Below are 20444 nucleotides of genomic sequence, written 5' to 3'. Positions count from 1 at the left end.
TAATTGCAACCTTCATTGACTTAGTTTACCATCCAACATGGTGGGTAATTCTGATTACAGCTACCTCTGCAAACTCACTGACAGGAAGGGGACAGCAGCATGGGGTTGGCACAGCATGGTCGATTGCTTATTTTCCAACGACACAAGCCCCCACCTCACCACCACCAGAATCTGATGCATGAGGCTGCATAAATTCTAGCCATTTTCTTTCACATAATAGTAGTAAATTATTACAACCTTTATCAAAAGCATGGACCAAAGAACTGGACTCCAGGGGTGAGGTAGGAATGACTGCAGTTGAAATCAAGATTTGACTAAGTCCGATGCCTTCACAATCTCTTTAGCTATCTCCTCACCCAACTGATGGGAACTGGGGGAAAACTCTCCACTGGTTGGAGTCATACCTGGCACAGAGGAAGATGCTTGTGGTTGTTGATTAGTGATCTCAGTTCCAGGATATTTCTGCAGGAATCCTTTAGAATGGTATTCTTGGCCAAACAAATCTTCCATTACTTTACTCATAAAGTTTCCTCATCCTAAGGTCAGAAGTGGGGTTATTTACTGATGATTATGTAATGTTCAGCACCATTCTCAATTCCTCAGATTCTGCAGGAGTACGGCAAGACCTGCACAGCATTCAGGATGGGCCTGAGAAATGGCAAGTAACAGTTGCACTGCAGAAGTTGCTAGGTGATGACCATCTCCAGCAAGAGAGAATCTAACCATTTTTATTTGAGATTTAATGTCTTTACCATCACTGAATCCCATACTATCAATATTCTGGGGGTTACCATGAACCAGAAACTGAGCTGCAGCTAAGTCGCTGTGCTCAGTGACACGAACCAAGTTCATGACTGGATATGGTTACATCTCTGGACTCTACCCTTGTTGTCATGGCACTCACTCTGAGTCTACCTAGATGCTCTCCACATCCTTGTTTTATGATGCATTGCCTTGCCTTGTCTTTTTATGCTTTGCCTCCTTAGCCAGAAGTTACTCTGATATCATTGGATAGAATTATATATCTTCTCTATCCCACAGGTTTATCCTGGAATGCCAATGACTGGCTCCTGATACCCAATACTGCAAACAAAACTCTCTACTGCACTGCAGCATTGCAGCCTCGAGGATTATCTGGTACCCTTGATCTTAACTGAAAATGTGTTGCTGGTTAAAGCACAGCAGGTCAGGCAGCATCCAAGGAACAGGAAATTCGACGTTTCGGGCCAGAGCCCTTCATCAGCCCTTCTTTCTTGTTCCTTGGATGCTGCCTGACCTGCTGTGCTTTAACCAGCAACATATTTTCAGCTCTGATCTCCAGCATCTGCAGACCTCACTTTTTACCTTTGATCTTAAGCCCTCTTGACAAGGTTAAAAAAACCCATGATTATTTGGAAGCAATGTTTCAATTGGTTAGTTATTAAATAGTAGCAATCAAAACAAGAAGAGACAATAATGCAAGTAGTTGTATTTCCAAAGTGACATTTAGCTGCATGAATATAATTGTCACACTAATGGAAATTATACCATTCCTGTGGGAAGGTATAACACTTCTCAAAGCGCCATCATTTAGAAAGTGAATGCTGCTACATGATGCCACTCAGAAAATTATATAAAACCAATAAACGCAGAGCAACAAAGAAATTAACAAATCAGAATAAATCAGGGAAATAATGGAGAATAGTTTATGACTAATTAACAAAACAAAATTGTTTTATGTGAAAGAGTAAACAAGGTAGTAGCAAACTGTGAGTCAGCTAAGGATATATGGGATGTTACACTGTATTTAAGAAAGGTGAGAGTGAACAAACATATAAATATAGGTTTGTCAGTTTAAGATCAGTCTGGAGAAAGATACAAGTATTTTCTATTAGCTTTAAGTAACAGAGCACCTGGAAGAAATATGTTCTATCAGAAAAAGTTTTGTTAAAAGTGGGTTTAAATAATTTAGTTAGTATGTTGATCTTTAACTAGATGGCCACAGCCTGCCTATGGATGTAGCTGCATGACTTTCTAGAAGACATTCAATAAGTTTTCATGAAAAAGGTTATTAACAAAAATAAAACCATAAGATATAGCAGCAGAATTAGGCCATTTAGCCCATTGAGACTATAGGTAATTCTGCTATTACATGGTAGTTACATTCTATTGCGATCCCATGCTGTACAAAAATCACACAATACAAACACACTTAAAGTGTTGGTGATGTAATTGTGTTAAAAGTTCTCATTTTGAAAAATCATTCAGCAATTCACCAGTTGTGTTTACAGCTAAATCGCGTTGACGAAATGCGAGCAGCAGGAGAATGACCTGTACTCTACTATTCGATTATGGTTGATAATATTTCTTAACACCATTCTCCTGTTTCTCTCCCTAACCCTTGATCCTCTTACTAATCAAGAAATTGTCTATCTCTGTCTCAAGTACACGCAATCACTTGGCCTCCACAGCCATCTGCAGCAATATGCTGCACAGATTCACCACCCGCTGGCTGAAGAAATTACTCCTCATCTCAGTTGTAAGGGGTCATCCCTTCACTCTAGGGCTGTGCCCTCAGGTCTGAGTCTTTCCTACTAGTGGAAACACCTTCTTCATGTCTACTGTATCCAGGCCTTTCAGTATTCAGTATGTTTCAGTGAGATCCCCCACTCATCCTATAAACTCCCTAGAGTACAGACCCAGAGTCCTCAACCACTCCTCATTTGGTAAGCCCTTCATCCCCGGGATCATTCAAATGTGGTCTAAGGAGACCCTTAGGGGAGAAAGTGAGGTCTGCAGATGCTGGAGATCAGAGCTGAAAATGTGTTGCTGGAAAAGTGCAGCAGGTCAGGCATCATCCAAGGAACCGGAAATTCAATGTTTCAAGCATAAGCCCTTCTTCAGGAATGAGGAAAGTGTGTCCAGCAGGCTAAGATAAAATGCTCAACACTTTAACTCCCCCTCCCACTCCACCAAGGACATGCAGGTCCTTGGACTCCTCCATTGCCAGACCATAGCAACACGACGGCAGGAGGAAGAGCGCCTCATCTTCCGCCTAGGAACCCTCCAACCACAAGGGGTGAACTCAGATTTCTCCAGTTTCCTCATTTCCCTTCCCCCCACCTTGTCTCAGTCAAATCCCTCGAACTCAGCACCACCTTCCTAACCTGCAATCTTCTTCCTGATCTCTCCCCCCCCACCCCACTCCGGCCTATCACCCTCACCTTGACCTCCTTCCACCTATCGCATCTCCATCGCCCCTCCCCCAAGTCCCTCCTCCCTACCTTTTATCTTAGCCTGCTGGACACACTTTCCTCATTCCTGAAGAAGGGCTTATGCCCGAAACATCGAATCTCCTGTTCCTTGGATGCTGCCTGATCTGCTGCGCTTTTCCAGCAACACATTTTCAGCTAAGGAGACCCTTATACAGCCTCAACAGTACATCTCTGCAGTATATTCTAGCCCTCTCTAAATGAATGCTAACATTGCATTTACCTTCCTAACTGCCAAATGAACCTGCATGTTAACCTAGAAAGAATCCTGAACTCTGACTCCTGAATTATTTTGTGCTTCAGATTTCCAAAACCTTTCCCTAGCCAAGCTGTTTCAAAACAGTTATAAAACTGGCATCTACCAGGCAATGTGGAAAATTGCCCAGGTAAGACCTGTACATAAAAAGCAAGACAAGTCCAACACCACCAATTACTACCCCATCCGTTTACTTTTGAACATCAGTAAGGTGATGAAAAGTGTCATGAACAATGCTATCAAGCAGCACCTCCTTAGCAATAACCTGCCCAGTGATGCTTGGTTTGGGTTCTGCTAGGGCCACTCAGCTCCTGATTTCATTACAGCCTTGGTTTAAACATGAACAAAAGAGCTGAAGTTCAGAGGTGAGGTGAGAGTGACAGCCATTCACATCAAGGCTGCATTTGGCTGAGTGTGGCATCAAGGACCCCAACCAAAACTGGAATCAGTGGGTATCAAGGAGAAAACTCTCCACTGGTTGGAGTCATACCTGGCACATAGGAAGATGGTCATGGTTGTTGGAGGTCAGTCATCTCAGCCCCAGGACATCCATGCAGGAGTTCCACAGGGTAATGTCCTAGGCCCAACCATCTTCAACTGCTTCATCAATGACCTTCGCTTCATCATAAGGTCAGTGATAAGGATGTTTGCCAATGACTGCACAATATTCAGCAACATTCATAACCCCTCAGATGCTGAAGCAGTCCATGTTCAAATGCAACAAGATCTGGACAATTTCCAGACTTGGGCCAACAAGTGGCAAGTAACTTTTGTGCCACACAAATGTCAGACAATGACCATCACCAGTAAGAATCATCCTAACCATTGTCGCTTGACCTTCCATAGTATTATCATCACTGAATTTCCCATATCAACAGCCTGGGGGTTACCATTGATCAGAAACTCAGTTGGACCCACCACATAAACACTGGCCACAAGAGCAGGTCAGAGACTAGTAGTACTGCAGCAAGTAAAACACCTCCTGAATCCCCAAAGTCTGTCCACCGTTTATAAGGCACAAGTTAGGAATGTGATGGAATACTCCCCACTTGTCTGGATGGGTGCAGCTCCAACAACACTCAAGAAGCATCACACCATCCAGGACAAAGTAGCTCACTTGATTGGCACCACATCCACAAGCATCCACTTCCTCACCACCGATGGTCAGTAGCAGTAGTTTGTACTATTTACAAGATGCACTGCAGAAATTCACCAAAGATACTCAAATAGCACCTTCCAAATCCATGACCATTTCCATCTTGAAGGACAAAGGCAGCAGATATATGGGAACACCACCAATTTCAAGTTCACCTCCAAGTCACTCACCATCCTGACTTGGAAATATATCACCATACCTTCACTGTTACTGGGTCAAAATCCTGTAATTCCCAGGATGGCATTGTGGGTCTGCAGCAGTTCAAGAAGGCAGCTCATCACCACCTTCTCAAGGGCAACTAGGGAGGGGCAATAATGCTGGGCAGCCAGTGACACCCACATCATACAAAATGAATAAATAAATTTAAAAATTGATATTCTTGTGAATTGTCCTGATGTCCCTGGGCTGAGGGAGTCTAGATCTAGAGGACATAGTTTTAGAGTGAGAGGGCAAAAGGTTAGGACTTAAGGGGCAACTTTTTCACGCAGAGGGTGGTGTGCACCGTGGAACCTTCATTATCTGGCATTTGATTATCCGAATATCGAATTATTCAGCAAGATCGCAAGGTCCCGATGATTGGCTAAACTATGTTATCCGGCATTTGATTATCCGGAATTCGATTAACTGAACAACATACTGCCCACCCGTGTCCTTCAGATAACTGAGGTTCCTTTGTACATGGAATGAGCTGCCAGACGAAGTGGTGGAGGCTGATATAATTGCAATATTTAAAAGGCATCTGTATGGGTACATGAATTGGAAGGGATTTGATGGCTATGGGCCAGGTGCTGGCAAATGGGACTGGATTAGATTAGGATATCTGGTTGTGAGGTGAAAATCTTCAACAAAATGTACAATTTATCTTAAGTTTTGTACTAACAAATGTCAATAAACCTGTGGAGAAATAAAGAGCAAGGGGATATAATCATAAAATAAAAGTTAGTTTATTCAGAAGCAAAATTAAGGAGCCATTCCTCACATAATTAAATCTTCAATGCCCTCTCTCAAAAGTTGTAGATGTTATGGCAATGTTCAACCCTGTGATAGATTTTTGGTAGATATAAGTGTCAGGGCAAAAGTTAAAAAAAAACTGTCTTTAATCACAGTTAAGCCATTTTTAACTGGTTTGAGAAAAGGCCTGAGGAGTCAATAGTCAATTCTTGTTGCTAATGTTCTTAAATTCCAAACTTCCCATGTCCTCCGAGAACTTTACTGCTACTCCAGGAAACTTAATTTATCATTTTCATTTTGCAGCTTTCCAAACGTTATAATTGACAACTAGGAACTTCACTGTCCATGTCTTATAGTGTTTCAAGTCTTGATTTATTTTGCTTCAATGTTTTTCTCCATTTAAAACAAATTCAATCATGCAACACTTTCATTGCAGGTGGATTAACTCTCATAATAATGATCTCAATTTCTTTTCTGACATCCTATTGACTATATTTAGATATGCATAGTGATAAATGCAGAGTGAGGAAATTTTTCACCTTCAGAGTGCAGTAAATTGCCTGTTGAAGTATTTAGTGAAAATTTTAGAGATTAGATTAAAAATCAGGAAACAGAGGTAAGAAATAAATGCTGACCTAGCCAGTGAAGTCCACATGACATGAGGGAATTTTAAAGAGTTGCATATGTAAATGCACTGAAACTATCACAATTATTTGCAAAACTTATTATTTTAAAAGATTCATAGAGTGCAGAAAAGGGCATCTGCATTGACATAACTACCACTAAAAGTGAGCTAATCCCAATTTCCTGCACTTGTCTCATATCTTTGAATGTTATGATGTTTAAAGAACTTGTTCAAATACTGTTTTAAAGGTAGTAAGCTTTCTAGCCTCCACTACTTTCCCAAACAGTGCAGTCCAGATTGCCAATACTCGCTGAGTGAAGTTCCTCCAACATCCCCTCTGAATTTCCTGCCCGTTACACTAAAACTATGCCTTCTCATGATTGATGCCTCAACTAAGGGGAACAGCTGCTCTCTCTATTCACCTTGTCCATAATCTTATACGCCTCAATCATGTCACCCCTCAGTCTTCTCTGCACTAAAGAAAATAATTCAAGCCTATCCAATCTCTCCTTATAGCTCAATTTCTCCATCCCAGGCAACATCATGGTGAAACTCCTCTGTATGCCCTCCAGTGCTATCACATCGTTCCTGTAGTGAGGTAACCCGAACTATACACAGTATTCTAGTTGTGGCCAGACTAACGCACTATACAACTCCAGTATTACCTTCTTGCTGTAATACTCTGTTAGGGCTGTCCCATGACAGCATGGCAAAAATGTCCAACGAAAGTCCCAACAAGCTTTGCAATATGTTTAACGGGAATTTAGAGAGTGTAGGAAAGGCTTTAAACAATAAGACTTGGACATTTTCCCAAGGGGATAGCGTGTTAGTACTGTTACCAGCGATAAGAGATCCCTTCAAAGCCATGTTTAGTGGTCTTTATCAAATTGAGAAAAAATTGAGTCAGGTGAACTATTTAGTAAAGATGCCAGATAGAAAGAAAAGGTATCAAGTATGTCATGTGAACATGGCAGGCCAGGCAGCATCTGAGGAGCAGGTGAATCGATATTTCAGGCATAAGCCCTTCTTCCTGAAGAAGGGCTTATGCCCGAAATGTCGATTCTCCTGCTCCTCGGATGCTGCTTGGCCTGCTGTGTTTTTCCAGCACCACACTTTTCAACTCTGGTCTCCAGCATCTGCAGTCCTCATTTTCTTCCTGTCATGTGAACATCTCGAAACCGTATTACACTAGTGAGAAAGAACTGGAGAAACAGGTGATAGTTACTGCCCTGCAGAGTGAGGAATCAAGTCTAGACGATATGGATTTTGAGGTGCCTCAAAATAGATTAAAAAATGAAGAAGTCTTTGAGGAGTGGAATAGGTTAGTAAGCTATCTGTCTCAGGAGCATAGAACAGAGTTGAAAGATTTGTTACTACAGTATAAGAACATATGTAAGAATCAGATGGAGAGGACTAATGCTATTATACATGAAGTAGACATAGGGAATACAGCTCCGATAAAACAACACCTCTATCGGCGTCATCCTGTCAAAGCCAGACAGGTCCAGAAGGAGGTGGAGGCCATGCTTGACGAGGACATCATCAAACCAAGTTAGAGCAAGTGGAGTTTGCCAAACCAAATAGGACTCAACAATTAAATTAGATTACTTACAGTGTAGAAACAGGCCCTTCAGCCCAACAAGTCCACACCAAAGCGCAACCCACCCATTCCCCTACATATACTCCTTACCTAACACTACGGGCAATTTAGCATGGCCAATTCACATGACCTGCACATCTTTGGACTGTGGGAGGAAACTGGAGCACCCGGAGGAAACCCACGCAGACATGGGGAGAATGTGCAAACCACACAGTCAGCCGCCTGAGTCGGGAATTGAACCCAGGTCTCTTGCGCTGTGAGGCAGCAGTGCTAACCACTGTGCCACCGTGCCGCCCACAAATTCTAGGTGGATTATTGGAAAGTCAACGCTGTTACAAAATTGGACTCGTATCCAATTCCGTGATTGGAGCTCTGTATCGAGAAGGTTGGACAAGCCAGTTACATCACCAAATTGGACTTAATGCGTGGTTACTGGCAAGTACATTTATCAGAGACGGTGAAAGAAATTTCTGCGTTTGTAACCCCCAAATGGACTATATCAGTTTAAAGTGATGCCCTTTGGAATGAAGAACACACCCGCCACATTCCGAAGACTCATAAACAGAGTTGTGGCTGGGTTAACAAACTGTGCAGTCTATTTGGACGATGTAGTGATCTTTAGTAAGACCTGGAAAGATCACATGATACAATTAGCAGAGGTCTTTGATTGACTGCAAGAAGCAAAACTGGCGATACCTTAATTAAAATGGAATTTGTGAATGCAGAGGTGATGTTCTTGGGACATAACATCGGTCATGGAAGGTGGATCCCACGGAACACAAAGGCGAAGGCCATTGAGGAAGAAAAAGGTGTGTCAATTCTCAGGACCCAGCTGATTCTATCAGAAGTTTGCTCCAAGCTTCAGCAATGTAGTGGCACCATTGACCGATTTGCTGAAGAACAGAACCATGCCAGGAGGCATTCGACCATTTGGAATCGATATTAACCACCAAACCAGTTCTAGCTCCACCAAACTTCTCTAAAACTTTTTAAAGTCGCCATCAATGCTAGTGACATAGGAATTGGAGCTGTATTCCTACAGGAAGATGAAGATGGGACTGAACTGCCAGTTGGTTACTTTTCAAAGAAGATCAACATCCACCAGAATTAGCATTCCACAAGCGAAAAGGAACAATTGAATTTGGCACTGGCCTTACAACATTTTAATGTGTATGTCACGAACTGCCGGAGACGGTTGTGTACACAGATCACAATTTGCTTACATGCTAAGAATGTTTTAAAGATAAGAATATAAGACTATTTTGTTGGAGTCTTATGTTTTAGACTTTTAATTTAAAAATCATACATGTTAACGGGTCAGAAGAATGTAATTGCAGATTCATTATCGTGGATTTAATGATTGAGTTTAGATGAGATTTGATATATAACATATATATGTAGGTACATGGGAAGAAGTTAAGGTGAACTTATATTAAAGTTATCTGTATGTTAGGGTAATATTTTTCAAGAAGTAGAGAAAAAAACAAGCCATCTTTTCATTATAATGGTTCATTTTTTTAAGAGGGGAGGTGATATGAAGATGTGGGTGAACTGTACCTTTTTAAGAGAATCAAAAGCTAGCAGTGACAGCACTAAGTGTTCTCAATAAGGTACAATATAACATGTAGTGCAGCTGCTGGAGTAGCTGTTTGCCAGGAAATGACAAAAAACAGATTCAAATTAGGCGAATCAGTTTAAAATATTCCCCGAAAAAGTACCGAATTCCAATCAAGTTTGAATTGAGTATATTGACAATCTTAAAAACCAGACACAATCCGATTCTCTGGGGTATAAGACCGGGGAAATATTGAACAGATGGAGAAGAACTGCTAAGCCGAGCATGACAACAGACATTTGCCTGAAAAATAGCCCTGTTAAAAGGTACCTTTTCAATCAGTAACCTGTCAAGCAGAATCCCTAATAAGAAGACACAGGAAGATCCAAAAAGAAGAACCGAAGTTTGAGATAAGAAGTGTTGTTTTGTAAATCTTAGAGACATAGAGGTGTACAGAACAGAACAGAAACAGACCGTTCGGTCAACTCGTCCATGCCGACCAGATATCCCAACCCAATCTAGTCCCACCTGTCAGCACCCAGCCCATATCCCTCTAAACCCTTCTTATTCATATACCCATCCAGATGCCTTTTAAATGTTGCAATTGTACCAGCCTCCACTACTTCCTCTGGCAGCTCATTCCATACATGCACCGCCCTCCGTGTGAAAAAGTTGTCCCTTGGGTCTCTTTTATATCTTTCCCCTCTCACTGTAAACCTATGCCCTCTAGTTCTGGACTCCCCCACCCCAGGGAAAAAAACATTGTCTATTTATCCTATCCATGCCCTTCATGATTTTATAAACCTCTGTAAGGTCACCCCTCAGCCTCTGATGCTCCAGGGAAAACAGCCCTAGCCTACTCAATCGCTCCCTATAGCTCAAATCCTCCAACCCTGGCAACTTCCTTGTAAATCTTTTCTGAACCCTTTCAAGTCTCACAATATCTTTCCGATAGGAAGGAGACCGGAATTGGGAGTTTTATCAGACTAGTATTATAGAAGGGAAGATGATAGTTAGGTTAGAGTAAGGACTTGTACATAGTTGTTAATTAATTATTCTTGATTATACCGTATGAAATAAAGTTGTTAATTTTTACTTTATGTAGTTTTTGACCACTCGAATTGTTACAGACTATTGCATGGGATAAATGGTTTCTGTGTTGCTGGTTTTAAATTAAGCAGGAGACTTTGCCCCGCATTGTAATAAAGGTCAAATGTGACCATGGAGTGTTCCATTTCTCCATGGGCCAAAAGGGCCATTCAGATCACAGCAACAAGTGTTTACTAATGTAGAGTAACGTACTGGAAAGGTAAAAAATGAGGTCTGCAGATGCTGGAGATCACAGTTGAAAATGTGTTGCTGGTTAAAGCACAGCAGGTTAGGCAGCATCCAAGGAATAGGAAATTCGACGTTTCGGGCATAAGCCCTGATGAACGTCGAATTTCCTATTCCTTGGATGCTGCCTAACCTGCTGTGCTTTAACCAGCAACACATTTTCAACTAACGTACTGGAAACCCAATCATAGTTGAACAACTCAGCACTAATTAATCAATAGTGTACAGCGGGCGGGAGTATGTGACAATACTGCCATTTTAAAAAGGTTATTTTGGACTTGGTTTTTTTAAAAGAGAGGTTGTAAAGGCAGAGGTGCTGAAGAGTCTAGGGGGTCACAGTTAAACAATGGAAGGGGGGAGGCTAGTTCCCCCAGTTTGGGTATTTTTTTTCTCTAGCAGCCACAAGATGAGTGAGTTCAGAAGAGCTGCAAGCTTCAGTAAAGGACTCCTCTGACTTTCTCTGAAATTTCTCTCTGAACGTTGTTCCCTCCTGCCTGTAAGAATCTGTGTTTGAATTTACCTTTTTACCAAGGGTTATGTTTATGAGATTTTACTGTGTTGGAACAGTTATTTCGTAATAGTTACTGTATTGGATCGGTTATGTTTTCCAATAGTGATTCTAAATTCTGCTTTCTTTTCTTTGTGTTTCAAATGTAACATTGAAATAAATTCTGTTTTGGTTAAAGCTGAGTGGTTTGACCAGTTGCATCACACCCACATCACATCTGCCTTTAAATTAAGAAAAAATTAGAGTATGGACTACCTTTTTAAAATACTTTGAGAGGTGTCTGGCCTGGTCCATAACAAGTATGTGCCACCATGTTAATATTACAAGAAGCATGTATAAAAGACAATGTAATTGTATTTACAATTAGAGCGCCATTGACGTTTCTTCCAATCTGAGCTGAAGATTAAGCAGGTTATTGGACTGTCAGGTCAAAGCCAGATTTGGGGTAGTCTTTGGCCTCTCCCTGCATTATACCGGTATAATGTATGAATAAATTACCACGTACTTTGAACTCTGCTGTCTCCTGAAAATTTATTACCTCTGTAAACTTGTTTAAACAGTTTTGGCACTGTGAGCTGGGAGGTCAGCCTGACACCTACATACAATGGACTGCAGAGTGGGTGAGTATTTTGATTTACCACCCTATGGATAGCATGGCACTCGGTGTGCAAGCCTGTCTATAAGTCAGAACACAGAAGAACTTTGTAATTGGAGCAAATATGGAGAAAGCAGAGTTAAAGGGTGTGACAACATAAGGGGCACGCATAAAAATACTAGGGTGGGAAAAACCACCGGAGCACCAAGGTCTGTGCAAAAAACAAATACTGGGGTGAAAAAAAACAAAGGGGCATGAAGGAAAGCGTAAAAATATCAAGGAGATAGCCGCAGGAAACAGACCGTATAGGGCTGTTGGAAAAAACACAGGCGAGAGAGACACTAGTTTCGGAGTACAACATTAACCCTTCGTGGTTTGAATGCACCTTTGCTTGTTGGTTGTTTTATGTTGTCATGGATAATTTGCATGTTTTTGTTCTCTGGAGCTCAAACTCTGGGGCTATTTTGTATTTTGGGGTTAACTTGTATTTTGAGGTTAGCTTGTATTTCGGGAACGTATGATGATTTGAAATGAATGTATAGGACAGTATTAAGTTTAGAATATGCATGTTAAAGTGACATCATTTTCAGGAAAGAGTCATGGTCATGTCAAAAGACCTGCTATGAAATGTTGACTTAGAATTTGTGTCTCAAAGCAAGGTAAAAAATTATTTCTTGGAATTGGTCATAGTTGATTAAAAGTAATTGAAAAAATTAAAAAGAAAATTCATAACTTACGTCTTTCTCCTTAAATAGTCTCAAAAAATCTGTGCTAATAAATATGCACAAGAGAGGCAACAGAACGGTCTCAACGTAAACAGAAGGGAATCCAAGCTAACAGGTAAGAGTGGAGATGATAATAATTGCTGGAGTCCTGATCGATCAATCCTGCACTCAGAGTTTGTAAAGAATAAAGTATTAATCAAGAATATGACTCGAAACAGTTGGATGTTTTGTATTAGTTGGATGTGTTAATTAATCCATTCTGTTTGACATGAAATGGATGGATACTATTTATTTTTCAGAAATGTTGACTCTATGTATGATGTTATTTTATTGCTACTGAGTGAAGTAATCTGTGGATAGAGAACTGGAGGATAGAATAACAAACACAAATATTGAATTTTACAGCAAATTATGTGAATAGTTCAACCAAAAAAGAACTGTAGGTAATATTTAGGTCGCCTCAGTCTGGTGGCTTTACTGGAAATGGGGAAAATTAAAAGCAATGTCAGTCAGACACAGAGTAATCTCCAGCCACTTGTCAATGCCAACATGAGTAAACTGTAATACAATTAACTGCAGTTGAATTTCAGAAGCTATTCTCAGACAAGTGACTAGTAGCATCCTTTGTAGTTAGAAAAAAAGATAACCAGATATATATTGATGCGCTGTTAGGGGGCTGATAGTGCAGCATATACTGGAGCCTGTATCTCTATTACAGGTCTATATTTACCATTAACAAATAAAACGGTGAAACTACAGGGTGTGAGTGGTGGGTCTCAACCAGCCTCTCTCAGCCAACTGATTGAAATAAGAATTGCTGATAATTAATACTTGTATTTCTGGGTATAAAAGTACTGAAGGTAGTGTACTGCAGATAGATTTATTGGAACAATTTGGAGCCATAATTGATGTGCAAGAAGTCAAAATTAAATGGACTTGTCATGTTTAGATTTAGCAAATCAAGGATCGCATGACTTCTTAAGAGTATTTGTGCTGTCACAATAAAGTGGGCATGCGATCCCAAGGACCCCTATCACAAATTGGCAATGGTGTGCCCCAAATTATGGACAACCACCAAAAATCGAATGTGAACAATTGGATATAAAACCAATTGAGATACCTAAAGAAACAATATCCCATTAGACTTGAAGCCATGGAGGTAGTTAGAGAGATTATGAAAGATTTGGAGAAACAGACACTGACCTCTGCACCAACACTAGGAGGTCACTCCCTGACCTGAAAATGTTTTTCCCTTTCTTGCAGTGAAAGCAATGGCAATCAATCTGCAGAAATATTGCAGAGTCACAGAGACACGCTCCAACCTATGGGATACTGTTCATGCAAAATGTACTTGGTCATGATGAGACAATACGGGTGTACGAGCCACCCAATGTGCTACCTGAGCACTAACAACATCCTCCCCCTTGACATAAATGGTGAAGGTGATATTACACTCCCCACATCGTATAGCCCAGCTATTGGAAACTGGCAGACGGAGAGGTGTTACAGACAGTCAGCGAGCCAAGTGAGAAGCTGCACTTCTGCCAGGAGATAAGCACATTGAAGTGATTAAAAACAAGAGAGAGAACCCAGCAAGCTAAATGAATCAGGAAGGAGAGACGCATGATTATGCCCCCCTCATGAAGCAGGAAGAAGACAGACAGGGTCGAGATAAGGAAGAGCCATTAGAGAAGTGAAATGTAAAATACATGTTTGTAGATGGAGCAGAGAAGTATTATGATGGTGAGGCCCAGATGGGTGGGCTGTAATTAGCTTAAAAGGGGAACTTTTGGCAGGAGAAAATATAGATGGATGTCACTCCTTACAGGTAGCTGAACTAAAAGCACTTACGGTTCCCCTCCAGCTAGGAAAAAGACAAAGGGTTAATATCTACACAGATAGTAAATATGCCCTTGGTTTGCTCCACGACTACAAGGTAGCATGAGCAAGGCCAGTATATATTACTTCAAGTTGGAGTATAATTCAACTTGAGACTCTAGTCAAGAACCTAGTGGAAGCAGCTATTGAACCAAAAGCCGCAGTGATTAAAATTAAAATGCACAGAAGGATCCAAATGCCAGAACAGAGGAAGCAAATACACAGATAATGTAGTAAAAACAATGTTAGAACAGGAAGTCATAACAGTAGAAACTGTGGAAAAACAAGAAGCCAAAGATGACGAATGGAACATTTTAAGTTTATAAGCAGCAGCTAGTTTAGAAGAAAAGTTAGAATGGATTAACGATGAGGCAGTGTTAGGAGCAGATGATGTTTGGAGGAAGGAAGTAAGGTGGTAGCTCCTGTCAACAGACCCAATGCAATGTTTACCATTGACTAGCACAGGTAGGGATAAATAAAATGATACAACTGATACCCAATTGCAGGTTGTGCAAAAGAATGGGAAGAGACACGACTACATTTTGTCAGAGATGCACTGCATGTGCACAGAGAGAACCAAGACAGGGAATTAAAATTAAAATGAGCCACGAGTTCTGTCCACAGGGACCATAGAAACATATTCAAATAGATTTCTTAGGACCACTCCCACAACGTCTGAATAAAAAAAATTTCTGCCTGGTCATGGTTGACCAGTTCTCTAGATGGGTTGAGTCTCCCTCACGAGGGATTGTAAAGCAACCATAGTAGCAAGAATATTTGCCACAGAAATAATACCCAGGTTCCCCTCCAATTGGACTCAGACCAAGGGACCCATTTTACAAGCAAATGCCTGAAAGAAGCTCACAAACTCTTGGGAATAACACAGAAATATCATATCTCCTTCTACCCACAAAGCTCAGATATGGTAGCGACAGCGTATAGAACTCTGAAAAATTCCCTAAGGCAATGGAGAAGGGGTTAAATGGACCCTTCGCTATCAGCCTCAGACAGCAATGCCCTTGAGGGTCACTAGACTAAATCCCTTTGAGCTCATGACAGGCTGGGCAATGACATTCTCTCAGGACCTGATCACTGGGGGAACAGAACTTACTAATAGTAAGGGTCTGGTTTGGGATAACATGAAATCCCTCTGTAAGCATTTACACATACTTTACACATACTTTATATACAAGCATGAGACCAGCAGCTCATCAGAGACTGGAAGTCTGAGGGACGCCCAGGACAAACAGGAATGCCAGCCCCAGGATCAAAGGTCGTGGTAAAAGTAATTTCAAGCAAGGGAGCCCTAACCTTTCAATGGGAGGTAATATTAGTAGGTTAATGAAAATTGAATTGGTAATGGAGAAATCCTGTGGAATGTAAAGTATATAAAACTAACAGCCGCCAGCAAGTCTGGTATTTTCCTTTTCTCTCTTTTTCAGATCATAGGATGCCCTCTTGCAACATCAGCTCAGAACTTCACCAACAACCAGCATATTTCCAAAGACCTCGAGAACCAGATCGTGACACGGTTGTGCAGTGGTAATTGTAATTAAGAATAACACTGATAAAAACACTACTCCTCTGTTGGCTTTTCTTGATTTTGATCCCACTGAGAACAGATGGGCACATGGAAAAGAGAGAACTTAATGATAACACATTTACATACATGTCATAAGCTTATGCCAAATGTACTAATGTCTCTGGTTGCTGGGTTTGTTTCCAGGCATCAAAGGGCAATATCTCTCTGAGACCAATTCCTTTCCTCCAAAGAATGGATCACTTGCCAAAATGAATCCCTAATGGCTGGATTTCAAATGGCTGACAAGTTTTCTGCAGAGACTGGGTTATATTGGGTGGACATTAATGGTACCTGAGATAAGTGGGCATCAGCAGGGTACAGCTTTTCTGCTTTTGAAGGCTGGTACAAACCTGTACCAACTAGATTAATACCTCCCATAAACTACCATTTGTTACCATTACCAAAACATCAGGGGTTGAAAAAGTGGTTGCTTCTATTTGTCTTATTAGATCAGAGCCAGGGGGTTGGTCTATAGGTCAGAGTAGTTGCATTCAGTATTTTAGTGTCACTTTGCCTACATCTAAATTTAATTTTACCAACCTCACATCAGCAGGAACTATTAATCATGTCTGGTTTTCTAAATATATAAATCATTTTATCCTGTACAATGGCACTTACTTTGTGTGTGGACATAAAACATTGCACAGCTACCACCATCTTGGACAGCATCATATTACCTAGGTCACATGGTGTCATTTGTAGCCCAGACATCATCCTCCTGGAGGGATCACTGAGACAGCACAAAGGTGTCATTACACAAACAGAATGATTATTTGCCATCTCGTTACCCTGGTGCAGTATAGCCAAGCTAATTAGGGAGTCTATCAGTGTGGCAGCCATCCTAGAACAGGTAGCAAATGACATCTCTCAGGGTCTTGATAAGATTAATGCTGAAATGGTCACCATCTGAAACACAGCATCACAAACAGAGTGGCCGTTGATTGGCTACCAGCATAAAAAGGAGGCACATGTGTGCACTCATTGGCAAAGAATGTTGCACATGTATTCCAGACAACTCTGAGAAAACTCTGATTTGACTGATCACATTCATAATGAAGTGATCAAGCTTGAACAACCCCCAGTTTCAAACCTATGAAGTTGGGCCTGGGAACATCCTTGATCCAGGAAATAGTGATCTTGGTTGTCATTATCCATATGCTTTACATTGCTGTCACAATGTTTAAATATTGTTTTCACCAGCTACTGAAGACAACAGCAGTTCGACTGCTGCCTCCACTTTCTGAAATATACCAAAGAACGAGCAACAAGAACAAGGTGACCCTATGGTTATTATGGGAGAAGACTGGATCAATCCTACCAAAGAAACACAAGAAATCATCAAGCAACAGAATATTAAATTTAAGGACTTTTTTTTGCATTTGAGTGAATTATTATTTTGTGCTGACACTCCACAACCTTAAAGGATTGATGGGAGAAATGAAAAAAAGATGACATGACAAATATAGACCATTTCTGATTCAAAACTTCCATCAGAGAAGTGGGAAAGCTACAAAGAAACATACACTATTAGTTAATTAGTGCTGGGTTATTCAACTATGATTGGGTTTCCAGGACATCACTCTACATTAGTAATCACTTGTTGCTGTGATCTGAATGAGCTTTTGTGGTATGTGAGAAACCAAACTCTCCATGGTCACTTCTGTCCTTTTATCTCTCAACTAGGATGCTGTGTCTGCTATTTTATAAAAGACCATTACAGAGTCATCTTTGAGATTTCTCAGCATTTCAACTCTCTTAGCCGCTGTCCTTGATAAGAGGTAGGAAGGCCCCTATTACTCTATTACTTGTAATTAGTATTTAAACCTTTCTCTGTTTAGTGACTTTAAAGATATGTGTGTGTTAAATTTAAGATTTATTAGGAAACTATATCTATGATTATCATGAAGAATCTTAATTAAAACCTACATTTTAACTGATTGATTTGAAAAAACTTAAAAGAAATAACTAATTGATATGAAATATTCTTATCTTTAGGATAATAAAGAATGTTGCTCATCTAATCTTACTCAAAGGAAGCAGACAGCTATTGTTTTAAGCATTGAGAACACAAGCCTTTCCCTCACTTTCTAATTCCTGTTAAACGTACTGTAAAGCTTAGTGGTGCTTTGGCGGCCATTTTTGCTGTGCTGTCATAGGCAGCCCCAACACCATGACTGATGAAAGCAAGTGTTCCATATGCCTTTTTCGCTATCCTATTCACGTGCTCTGCAACTTCACAGATTTGTGAATCATTACCCCAAGTCCCTCTAGTTCTCTTAGCTATCCAGTGTCCTGCCATTCATTAAATACTCTCTTGTTTTATTTCTTCTTCAAATGTGCATCACCTCACACTTTTCAGGATTAAATACCATGTGCCACTGGTCTGCCCATCTGACCAATCCATCTACAGCACATTTCAACAGCACGAGTTTAATAGGACAATTATAGTCCAATAAATTCAGTGAGAGATGGTGCAATAGTTATTAAGCCAACACATTAACACTTGTTCAAAATTGTTATTACTTATCTATTCCTTATCCCAAGGAGTATAAATTCCAAGCTTGTTGCAACAGAATGTATTTACTGGGCAATACTTCTCTTACTTGAGAGGTAACCACATCAGGTTTTATTTATATCCCTTGCATCTTAAAGGTAGTATCTTGAGATTGAATTTCTTGTCTAAACCCAACCCTAACCTTAAATTTATTTGCAAATAAATTGCATTTTAATTTCCCAACCCCTCTTTTTGACTCTTTATCACAATTGACTGAGAATGCCAGCATGCGTAGCGCTGCACCATAAACAAATAATTAAAATGTTTCTTTCTGTGTAGAGTGATCTGGTTTGCTCTTGGAAATTTTGCCTGAAGATGTTTCAAATAAGGAAATTATTGTTACAAAGGCTCCTGTAAAAGTTAAATTCCAAAACTCGAGCTACCATGTTGCATGTTTTATTCTTTGTACTTAAATGTAACTGCAGTGTTTTCATTGTGGATAGTAAGTTTTATGTGTATGAAGTGCAACTACCATTAACAGGGCAGATGAGCAATATTATCTCTCAGCTATTACTGTGTTTGTTTTCAAAATTATACAGCTGTCCACAGTGTTGCAAAGTCCAGTATTAATTCATGAAGTAGTAAACACCCACATTTTTGCTTTTCGATAAAAGTACTGTATTTTCAGTGTACATTTTATCTGATCAGGGCATGCTTTGTGTTGGATTCAATCTCCACATTCTGAAAATACATGTAAGAAGCTGTAGAATAGGTGTTGAAATATTAAAAATTTTAATTGTTTAAGAGCATATGGTATCACACCTTTCTACATTGACAGGATGTGGTTTCCTGGGTAGGTGAGATAAGGGTTGAAAAAGCCTGGTGCAGCTGTCGTTAAAGGACATCTGATCATGAGCCTTTCCAAAATCAGTTGGTGATCTAGTAGTGATTTGTTTTCAGTAATTTTAGATTTATTACACTATTGCCAAATAGCTCAAGACTATAGCTGGAGATATTTAACTGAGGCAACAATTAAAGGTGCGTCAAATTTGATAGTCCCCAGAAATGAGAACAGAATTGTTATGCACAATTAATCCAAACATGTTTCTTCCAAAAAGCGTAGTTTGCAGCTCAAGACAAAAATCAGTGTAGAATGGCTGCATTACTCAATACCGAGACTAAATTCATGGAAGGTTAGAACCAATTAAAGCTCACCTTAATTACATAAAGCTAGCATATACCTCTTAAAGTGGAAATGTGTCCTGGTTGAAGGAGTGTCGAGAAAGAGAATCTGAATTGTAAGAATAATGATTAATAGGACAACAGGTGAGAAAGCTTGCTCAAGGTTCTGAGGTTGCACCTAAGGCCTTAATACAGGAGATAAAAAAGGAGGACAAAGATCCTCTGTTCATAAGAGGTTAGGAGACCCTAAAATAGACATTAGACTGGTTGTGCTATCAGACTGCCACTTCAGTCAATAACAGTGGAATAATCTAAAGGACCTGAAAGTATTGTCACAAGAAATTCAATGTCCTTCTGGAAATGCCATATGCTTACAACTGAACTACAACTCCAGTCACCTGCATGGACTTTCTAACAAACATGGATGATATATAACACTCAGAGCCTTATCTCATCCTCACACAAGTTCTATTGCAGTTGAATACTTCGATGAGATGGTGAGGTTAAGTGAATGGACAGTTAGGATTGCTTTACTGGTCTTGCACTCAAATGAGTTGCTTATGGATAGGCTGACCACATAGAGGCTGTGCTGGTTGCATTCTCTTTGGTTGGTCACCAAATTTCTGACAGCAAGGCTGTTCCCTCATGTTGGCAAGATTGTGCACAGAGCAGACCTCCATAAATCTTAACACAGTCTTCAAGGTACTGCTGTGTCCCTCCAGAGCAGACATATTGGTTAAAACATGCTCAT

This window comes from Hemiscyllium ocellatum, chromosome 2 (genome assembly GCF_020745735.1).
Source record: "Hemiscyllium ocellatum isolate sHemOce1 chromosome 2, sHemOce1.pat.X.cur, whole genome shotgun sequence".
In the NCBI taxonomy this organism is placed as follows: domain Eukaryota; kingdom Metazoa; phylum Chordata; class Chondrichthyes; order Orectolobiformes; family Hemiscylliidae; genus Hemiscyllium; species Hemiscyllium ocellatum.
Note: the sequence above shows the minus strand (reverse complement) of the source record.